We start from the raw sequence: 11,017 nt of genomic DNA, 5'->3' as shown, positions 1-11,017 counted from the left end.
AGTTCTTTAGTGAAAATGAGAAGTTGATGCCATGGATAAGTCTTGTGATCAAGTTAGGGTTAATACCAGCGATGAGAATATTGTTTATATACATAAGTAGAAATATAGAGTTGTAGCCTTTACTACATATGAACAAGGATGTGTTAGACTTCAAGCTTTTGAAATCCTAATAGTAGTTTTTCGAACCAAGCATGCAATGGTTATCGAGCACATACAATCAATTGTTATAGTCAATATGATTTGTATAGAATTTGACTTTATGATAAGGTTGAATGTTTCCAAATAATCGACTCTTAATGTTTGATGAAATCCTCTTAATCATACAACACGTGTCTTGTGACGTTGAATTCAGCCATCTAGGTTATATTTTTTAACTTATATCCCATTTATGGTGAACAACATTGTAGTGTGGAAGGCAAGGTACTAAGGACCAAGTTTGATTTTGAGTTAGTGTTTAAAACTCTACTTCCATAATTTTTCTCTACTTGTTAGATTTTAATGCTTTTATAACACTATTAGGTTCACTCTCAAGTTGTTATTCGGTGCTTTCAGTTGTGAACAACTTTGGTTTAAATATCTCTACCTTTAATCTTATTGTCATTAGATATGTATTGGAGGCAGGAATAGGCAAATCCATACATAAGTCACAAGAAGTTGGGTCATTTAAACTTCCATTGTGAGTGCGGGTTGCAAACTGGTTTTTAGAGGAATAAGTTTCATAATCATCTCCAATTTTAAGGCTATCTTTTTAAATAATCGATGTTTTTGGTTTGATGAATTGAGATAATATCATAGAAAGACATGAAACTTAGGCTAAACTCATAGTTTTGTTATTGGAGCTAGATATAAAAAGGAATGAGAATGTCGTGAAGAAAGAGAATGTTTGTTCATAAAAAACTACATTGTTATAAATTTTTATTGAGAGACTGAAGCACTTATACCCCTTGTGTATATTATTGTAACCCACAAACACACATTTGAATGAATGGAAATCAAATTTGTTTTTATTATATGGTTTTCTATGTAGAAAGCAAACACAACCAAAACAACTTAGGAAAGAGTAATTAGGTTCTTAATGGAACAATTTCCTCATAGGAGATTGGTTACTTAGTATCACTGAAGGTAACTCGTTGATTAAATAAACTACAATACTAAAAACAACCCACCAAAAACTAAGCAACATGAAGGCTTAAGCCAACAATGTCAAGCCCAGTTCAACAATATACATGTACTTTCATTCAATACAACCATTTTGTTGATGCATATAGGGACACGACTATCACAACATTATACCGATGTCATTAAGAAATTGTGTTAGTAGTTTGTACTCATTGCCCATATTGACTTGGAGTGCTTTAATCTTTACTTCAAGTAGATTCTCAACAAATTTCTTGAACTGAAACACATAGACCATATACTCAAATTGTCGGCAATATTTGAGACTTCAAATCAAATAGTTATCTAGATCTAGCTTTTGACTAGTAGAGTACAATTGAATGAGTTGGAGAATAAGGATGCAGAATTCATCAACTGTTGATTAGAGGTTATGGAGCTTAATGTCACAAGATGCTTCAAATGACCCTCCCCATGGCTTATATAGGAGGTGAGAAGCTTCTAGAGACCCTTGGAGACATCCACACTTAGCCACTAGTGGGAAGAGTGTGGAAGGTTCTAGAAATGCCTAGAGAAGTCCACACAACTCTACACTATGGTAGAAGGCATGAGAAGGGTCCAAAGCTTTCTAGAGAAATCTAGAAGTCTCTTGAATATTCTAGAATAGTGTAGGACATTCTAGAAGTCTCTTGAATATTCTAGAATAGTGTAGGACATTCTAGAAGTCTCTTAAATATTCTAGAATAATGTAGGACATTCTAGAATATTCATGAATTGTAAGGAACCCTCCAAGGTTCTAGAGAGTTCCATTGGTGCCTATAAATAGGTGAGGGCCTCATTTGGCCAAGGCACCAAGCAAGTGAGCATCCAAGCACTTGTAAAGGCTTTCTTAAGATAATAAAGCTTCCATTCTTTAAGGAGTTGCCTACTAAGCTCTTAAGCTTTCGAGTCGCGAGTGTCCACTACAAGAAAAAAGGTCATTGTTGACATATATTATCTTGACTTAAGGTGATATGTGTCAATATTGCCTATTTAAATGAACAACTATGACATATACAACTTGTTTAAACCAATAATGACATATATAAAATTTTGTTGAATTCTTTGATGACTTATATAATAGAATCTTGACAAATAATTTATAAGTCAATGTATAGTTAGTATGTTCATATGTCAAGGTACTTATATAATGTGGCTAGCTTGACATAAAATCAAAAGTCAAGGTATGATTTTAAACATATATGCCATTTTAATTCTAGTAAAATGATCTTAAATGACCTATGGATTATAAGTCAAGATATCATGTTATAATTACCTGTCAAAGTTCCTTGTGGTATTTACAAAGAACACTCCTCATTTTCTCAAAACCTAATATTCATTTTGAGAGCTTAGGGTTTGAAACTTTTTGCTCTAAACCAAGGATGAAAATATCGACAATTACGAATATATTGGTACTTTGATTTTACAGATATATTAGAAATATCGAAAAAATACCGATGGATATTTTTTCACAAATATCGGTGGAGCGAAAATTATTTAAAATTTATAGGAATGCTTGGAAAAGCTCCAAAAAATGATAAAATAAGTAAGAATTCATATTTTAAAGTTATTTTGTAAATATAATTGACATGAATATGATAAAAAATAAAAACATCGATCGATAGAGATATATCGATAGATTTGATATTTGAATTTTAAGAATAATAAATATGAATTTTGGAAGTGTATAAAGTTAGAATTGAGTTAAGAAATATTTGATTTTATTGAATAAAAATAATTTATACATAAATATAATACTTATGACATTGCAATAGTCTTATTATCAAAATGAAGATTGATGTGGTTCCATTATATTTCTAGATGAAGGGAGCCCATCTTGTTGAAAACAATATTTATTCAAAAAAATTTAAAATATTTTTATTAAAACACATTTTATTACATTTTAAATGAAAAATTAAATTAATTTATATAAAATAATTTATTTGAGATTTAATTTCTAAAATTTTATTAAAATATGTGGTAACAACCTTTTCTATTAATATTAATTTATAAAATATCGTTCATAAAAACTGAAATTTCAATCCATGAAGTGATATAATCAAAATAAAGAAGTAATTAATAATTATTTATATAGAGAAAGGAAAATTGTTCACATGATTTGTTTTTTTTTTTTATATATATTTTTAATCTCTACTAAATCTAAAAAGCAAAAGGGCCACCCGCTTCTCTCATTTGGGGCCTCGGGCATCAAGAAGCCCTTTTCTGAAGTTGCCCTCCAGACGAGAGAATCCGCCCTATTTTTCTCTGTGATTCTCAATCCTCGCAGGTACTAATCTAATCATGTTATTATTGTTTTTTTTTTTTTTTTTGCAATCCTCGTTTGATTCCCAAGAAAATCCATCCCCCATTCGATTTCCGAGAAAATTCATCCTCGTTTGATTTATGAGAAAATCCATGCAAAACCCCTAAGGAAACAAAAAAAAATTGCTTTTTTTTTGCTTCCTATGTTTTCTCTTTGCAAAACCCCCGTTTGATTCCTAGGAAAATCCATCTCCCATTCGATTTCCAGGAAAATTCATTCTCGTTTGATTTCCGAGAAAATCCATGCAAAACCCCCAAGGAAAACCAAATAAATTGTTTTTTTTTTCTTCCTGTGTTTTCTCTTTGAAAAACCCCCGTTTGATTCCCAAGAAAATCCATCCCCCATTCGATTTTCAGGAAAATTCATCCTTGTTTGATTTTCGAGAAAATCCATGCAAAACCCCCAAAGAAAACCAAAAAAATTGCTTTTTTTTTTTTGCTCCTTGTGTTTTCTGGATCTGTCCTAGGGGTCTCTTTGCTTTTGTGCCATTGGATTTAAAATTCACGAACCCTAAATCCACGATTTTTGAGCTAGGCTGAAAAACACAACCTTTGCTTGCAAATCATGATCAGATAACCAAATAGCATCTTATGTTTTTTTTAAAAATAAAAATAAAAATTGGACAGATTTTGTATCCTGTGTCCGAGCTGGACTAGTAGGAAATATTGGGAAATTTCTCGAAAAATAGGTAAAAATACAGATAAATACATGCTTGTTGGGTTTCAAATCAAATGGGTTCTTCTTCCATAGGCACTTAATTTTGTGGCTTTGAATGGGTCTTTGCCTCTTTCAATCGATTAAATGAAGGTGTGGAAATGGTAATATTTCATTTTTTTTATTTGTTCTTGTTAGTTAAATTCTAATAATCTATTTTCCTCTTTTGGTAATGTAGAACATCATTGAATCAAAGGTCAAAGGTCTAGGTGTAATCTGGATAGTAGTTTCTTTCTGTTTGGGTTTTTCTTTTTCTTGGTTTATCTTTAGTTTACAAGAAACAGGAGTGAAGTAAAGTAGGTTCTTGATTTTTGTTTGGTACTTTGGTTTCTCATTTTGAAACGTACATTTTATCTTTCCTCTTCTGCTTTGTTTGTTTCCAAGAAAGTGATCTAGGTTTAATATGCACTATGTTTTCTTTCTTTTTCTCAGTGTCTGTTTGGTTTTCATGAAGCAGGAATGAAGTACAGTGTGTTCTTGATTTTTGATTGGTTTCCAAGAAAGTGAAGGAAAATGATATGGCTTGTTATCATTTTTTTTTTCTTCATGCCAGAATGATTAATAAAAATGATATATAGAAGGGTTTCACAACTAAGCTCCTTGTTTATTTTGGTTGGTGTCTTCTGAAAATTATCTAAAATTGTCTCCAAAACAGCTGAGGTGGAAGGCATGGTTGTGATTGCCTTCAGAAATGTCTGACTCATGAAGATTTCAGTCATATCCTTGTGCAGTATGTTGCTAAATTTCTGACTGGAGTATGCATAAAGCCCTTGCATTGATTTTGGTAAATCATAGAGATACTTGTGATATTTCTTTGTCCTTATGTTGTAGTGGATTTTTTATTCATATGGATGGCACAATACACTCTGTAAACTAATCATTCATTAGGTCAATTGTTGTATATAGTCTTTTGTCTTAGTTTTGATTTTGAGAATCATATTATGTTGATCCACAAGCAGCAGAGAAAAGTCTAGGTTGACTTCCAACCCATGCATGTTGTAGGCTTATAGAATATAGTCTATGTTTTCATGTTGGCATATCGACTTGCTCACTCGCATAACAAAGTTGTTGCCACCATATTTATTTATTAATTTACCCATCAGATCCTATGTTATGGAGAACTTTCTGGTTGTTCCAATGATGTTTTTTTCCCTTTATCATCAAGTGTGCTTGACTATGAACAAATGTAAAGTTATTCAAGACTGCTGTAGAAATTTGATCATAGAAATATGTTGGTGTAGGCTAAGAATAGCCTTCAGCTTTGATAGGTTTAGAAATCATTTACCTGGATAGCCACATAACTCATAAGCATCTTGTCAGGGCTCTCTTTGCTGAAATGAGCAGGTTGAGAGGGGAAAAAAGGTATATTATTGTCATAGTACTGATGCAGAACTTAAAATATCTTTAGTGTCCCTTACCCCCGGTTGCATCATACAACATTCAATGGTTCAAAGGCCAGATGGAAAATTTAATTGTTCTTGTTGCCTACATGTTTGTCTTCACAAATCACGAATGACTTCATTAGCTAGGCATATATATGAGCTGACCTGACTGTGCACATGGCATATGTTGGATAGGAAAATACATGTCCATATGTTTTCATAGTGTCAGGATAAACATATACCAAACAAACAATTTTGTAAATGAAATATCATTTTATTTATTTTAATTATTGTCTATAGATGTGATTTCAATATACTCGGTGATTCTTATTTTCGGTCTTTTCTTTGGTGTCAAATTAAGCTGGAGATCCCCACTCCAACTTGTCTTAGCATTCAATGTAGGCATGCACTCATGTTTAAAATAGGTTCCAAGTGCATGTCATTTTATCAATGCATTTATTTTCAAAACAAGCTTAAATGAAATATCATTGTATTTGATGTTACGGCAAAGTCTAGGCTACGAATATTAACCAACCCTGTAGGGAACTGAATGTGAAATTGCATGTCTATATATGATGATATTAAATCACTGTTTTGAGGCTTTCATTCTAATTTATGTGGATGCAATCCAGGTTTAGGGGAGATGAGGCCTGAACAACTTTGGGAAACCACAATGGATCCTGATCAGGGAAGGCTGCTAAAGCAATTTGTTGTCAAGGATGCTATAAAAGGAAGTGTTGTCTTCTCATTTCTTAAGGGTGCTTAGGTAAAAGAAAAACATTTGGCTTTTTATGTTGTTCTTATCTATTCTCATATATAGTTTAAAGAAAATATCATTGTATTTTTTTTTATCTAGAATTATATGATATTACTGCCAAGTCCAGGCGGCCAATTAACTAACCCTGCAGGGAACTGAATGTGAAATGACTAGTCCATATTTTTGTTATCATATTCTGGGAAGCAATGTTGTATGTTAATATTTCATGACTATGTTGAGCAACTATTCCAGACACGTGAACATTGCAGCTTTAGGTTGAATATTTTTGTTTTCAAATTTAAGGAAAAATAGGTTCTGTACTCCCACTAAATTAATTCCTAAAAGAAATGTCCAAATGCATGGGATCCTTGAGATACGTATATAATTACCCTTTCCAAGTTGTGCAAGTGGGCTGTGATGAGAGAGAAAACATGAGGATTTCACTAGAGAGGGCATGAGAGTGGGCTATTAAGGAGGATTCATGTGAGCATCAGAACCTGGAGAACACCTGAGCTGATTGTGCACATGGTGGGGATTGTTGTGAGCATCGGATTTTTCTAGAATGGAGGTTGTTTGGTGCTCAGTTTGTGGAAAAAAAGAAGGTGGCAGAATGTTCTAGAGTCACATGGATTTTTCTAGAATTGTTGTGCACACGGTGGACAAAATCAAAATTTGTAAAGTGGAGAGCATCAGAACCTGGAGAACACCTGAGCTGATTGTGCACACGGTGGGGATTGTTGTGAGCATCATATTTTTCTAGAATGGAGGCTGTTTGGTGCTCAGTTTGTGGAAAAAATGAAGGTGGCAGAATGTTCTAGAGTCACATGGATTTAGTGCATGGTTTTGGCTTGGAGGGAATAGGATGAGAAGGTTTTAGAGAGGTGACTATTAGTGGACAGATTTGAATTTTGGAGGGAATGAAAGTGATCAGAATGTTTAGAGGAAATCTCTAGAACTTCGGGGAGGACTGAATACAGTTGGGGAGGAAAAATGGGGAGAAGTGAATTTTTCTTCAAGGGAGAATATCACATGGCATAATTCTTTAGTGGACAAAGCGTGAAACTGAATTCAGTCTTGAAGGAAGGAGAGATGGAGCTAAGTGAAGAGAGATTATGGGAGAATTGAGGGCACAGATCAGCTTGGAAAATTGAGAGAACAACCAGAAATTTGGGAAGAAAAGTTAAACACAGAATGGTTGTTAATGGTTGAGAGCATGAGATTCGTGGGGTTGCAAGCTGATTGTGTGTGACTGTTAATGGTGGAGAGGTAAGTTGATAGTGCATGGCTATGAGACAAAACTCAACAAGCACATGATCACACCATCAGATTTTGAGACCACCAGATTGCTAGCACAAGCACTCATTAGATTGCTGAATTTTGAGAATTTGCATAAGCTTGTGAAGAACAACACCACCAGCTGAATTTTGGAGAACACACACTAGCCAAACTGATGAAGAAGGCAAACATAGTTGCATAGAGAAGGAGACCACCAGGTTGCTTATTGAAGCAACACACATCAGCCATTGAAATACCATCAACATGCATTAGCCATTGAAGACACCATCAGCATGCATCGGGTTTTAAAGAGATACATCACTAAACTTTGAAGAGGATTTTGAGGTAAGTTGCTGGACCTTTTTTTATTTTTTTATTTTTTTATTTTTTTTATAGTTTGTGGTTTCATCTTTTTCTTCATAGTCTTTTGCATCTTTTGAATATGAGATTTTACCATGATTAGGTGTGGATATTGGAGGCCACATAGATTGTTGAATCTGATTGAGATATGCTTCCTTTTTTAATTATGAATTCATGTTGAAAATAGGATCATGATGTGTTCACTTTTTAGTTGTGATTTCATGTAGAAATTTGTTAGTGATTCTCCCTATCTTTGGTTGTGAATTCATTAGCATTGTTAGCAATTTAGTTTCTATTAATCTTTGTTAGAATCTCAAATCGTTTTTCTTAAAATCTTCTCATGTTCATCACCTAATTCAAGCCTTTGGAGACCACATGAATTAAGGCTTTGTGTGAAATTGATTTTTTTATTTTGTTTTCTTTGCTTTAATATCATTTTGGTTGTTTGGTTTTATGATGATCAACTTGTTCACTTGCAGCCATGATGCCACTATGGACATGCCCACATCAGCCACATTTTCACTCTCATCACACACAACTCAACATGCTTCACTCACTTTCAGCACACACCACTTTATTGTCCTCAAATTCCAAGCTCCAAATGTGGAAAGACAAGTTCTTGAAGGTTCCTCAGATTTTATAAGGATAAGTTCTCTTTGTATAGAAAAATAATTGAAAAAAAAACCTTAAATGAGCAGTTTTAGATGAAACCAAGTATAGTTTGCATTTACATAAATTTGGAGTTGTTTTAGTTCTTGCTAAATTTGTTCATTTATTGTTCCTATCCTCATTCAATATGATGTCATTTTTATTTTTTTCATGTACCTTTTTGTAGAGCTTGGTAAACTATAGCTGGTTGTGTTGTCATGCTATCTTTGACTTGTATAGTTTGATGGAAACCTTGGACATTTCAGGGAAAGTGTTAGGTTAAAAAATCATAATAATGATCTAAATAGTTAAATATCTTGGCTGAGGTTGGATCAAAACAATAACTTCATTAGGTTAAAATGATTTTTGTTTTAGGTTTTGCTCCTAGGTTTAGCCTCCACATGTTTTTGCTATATCAATATTTTAATATTTGAGAGTTGGTTTGTTTACCTGTGTTATTAAGAAATAATCTATTATTGTCTAATAAAGGTGTAGTGGCTAGCTTGCTATTAAAATTCTTCATAAAGCTTGATATTTGATTGCTCCTCATTATACATTTTTCTTTTTAATTTGTTAATATGCTCTATATTTTTTGCTACAGATTCGAAGTTTGGGTGTTGGAAATTTAAGGCTTTCCTATAAAGTAATGCTTCAAGATGGAGGCAAGAGACTTGGTTATAGATATATACATGAGCAACTTAATTTAAGTTTATGTATATTGTGTTATAGTTTGTTTTTAATTTCGTTGTATATTATGAGTTTCTTCTATATAGAGAAATTGGGGACAACTTTAAACAAGTTCATTGATTTGTGCTTTAATTAATAATCAAATGTATATTAAATATGTTTTGATTATATGTAAAATCATGATAATTTGATTGTCATTATCATTCTTAAATAATATCAAATTGATTATACATGGAAACAGGTACAATTTTTCATATTAAAAAATAATTTTAAAATTTTTCAAGGGGAACCTTGACAGTTGTACTTATTCCCTACATTGACATACATTATACTCAAATTTGAGATATATGGGAGCAATCATGACACAAGTGGTACCTATCCTTAACATATATGGTGCCCACCAAGACATGTTATACCCAACATTGACATATATAAGTCAATTATGATATATATAAAATCTAACCTTGACATATGTATCTAAAAGCCTTGATATATGTGGGGTTAATCATGACATATATGATATCTAATCTTGACATTTGTAGGACTAATCTTAACAAAAGAGTGAGTTAACCTTGACATAAGATTAAGTAATCTTGATATAAGTTGAATCCAACCTTAACATATATGAAAGAAACATTGACATATCACATACTAATAAGATTTCATCATTTGCAAAAATGGAGAAAATCTTAACATATGTATATGTCAAGTTACCTTTAAACTTTTCTTGACACTGGCATAGATAACATATATGAACAATAACCTACCTTCACAGATATACCTTACATTGACAGTGAAAAACTGTCAACGAAGGCTTTTTTTCTTGTAGTGGTCTTAGTCGAGCAAGCTAAGCATTGGGGATCAAGGCTGACTTAGCAAGATCAAGCGTCTTGACTTGCCTAAGTGCCGCACGAGCTTAGTGAACGACTAAGTCCATGACAAGTGGTATCAGAGCGTGGCTACGAAGCGGGCATAAGGGAAGCATGTCGGGCTCTAACGTGGAGGAGACTAGCGAACAAACCCGTGGGAGGGAGGCCGAGCCTACTGCACGGGGCAGGGGCAGAGGTAAGAAGGATTCATCTCGTGATGTTGTTGCCAACATGGAGGCAAGGTTAGCCAAGGTGGAGCTAGCCATGGCAAACACCCGGGAAGGGGTGGACTTGATCGAGCAAGGCATGGAGAAGGGTTTAGAGGATCTAAGGGAGCAGATCCAAGACCTTCGCGAGGGGGTGCTAGTCTCGCAAGTTCAGCCGGTGTCACACGAGGAGTTCATGTCCTTCCAAGACAAGGTCATGAGCATGTTCGCTAGTGTGGAGTCAAGAATGGAGGCCTTGACTGCACGAGTGGAGGCCCGAGACCAGGAAGTTAGGCAGGAGTTGACCATCTACAAGGCTGCTGTGTCGGCACGGGTCATGGCCACACAAGGGGCATCTAGGGTGGAGGTGCCGAAGCCACAAGGGTTTAGTGGCAAGAGGGATGCCAAGGAGTTAGATAACTTCTTATGGCATATGGAGCGATACTTCGAAGCTATCGCATTGACGGATGAGGCGGCTAAGGTGAGAACTGCGACCCTCTACCTTACTGACACAGCTACTCTATGGTGGCGTCGAAGGTTTGCCGATATGGAGAAAGGCATTTGCACCATAGAGACGTGGGAAGACTTCAAGAAGGAGATCAAGAGGCAATTCTACCCCGAGGACGTGGCTTACCTGGCTAAGA

The 11,017-nt window shown here is 34.3% G+C and overlaps 1 long non-coding RNA gene across 2 annotated transcripts; it reads left to right on the top strand.

Moving 5' to 3' along the window:
* The first annotated feature begins 3,270 nt into the window (after positions 1-3,270).
* Positions 3,271-9,495, top strand: LOC104882149 (uncharacterized). 2 transcript variants are annotated; one of them, XR_787896.3, is made up of 3 exons: positions 3,271-3,439; positions 6,204-7,948; positions 9,213-9,495. It is a non-coding gene; the product is annotated as an uncharacterized LOC104882149 (long non-coding RNA). The 2 variants fall into 2 exon arrangements; XR_009464460.1 differs by having other exon boundaries at positions 3,303-3,439; positions 4,622-7,948.
* The last annotated feature ends 1,522 nt before the right edge of the window (positions 9,496-11,017 follow it).

This window comes from Vitis vinifera, chromosome 2 (assembly GCF_030704535.1).
Source record: "Vitis vinifera cultivar Pinot Noir 40024 chromosome 2, ASM3070453v1".
Lineage (NCBI taxonomy): Eukaryota > Viridiplantae > Streptophyta > Magnoliopsida > Vitales > Vitaceae > Vitis > Vitis vinifera.
The sequence above is the reverse complement of the archived record's forward strand: the minus strand, read 5'-3'. Positions and strand labels throughout refer to the sequence as shown.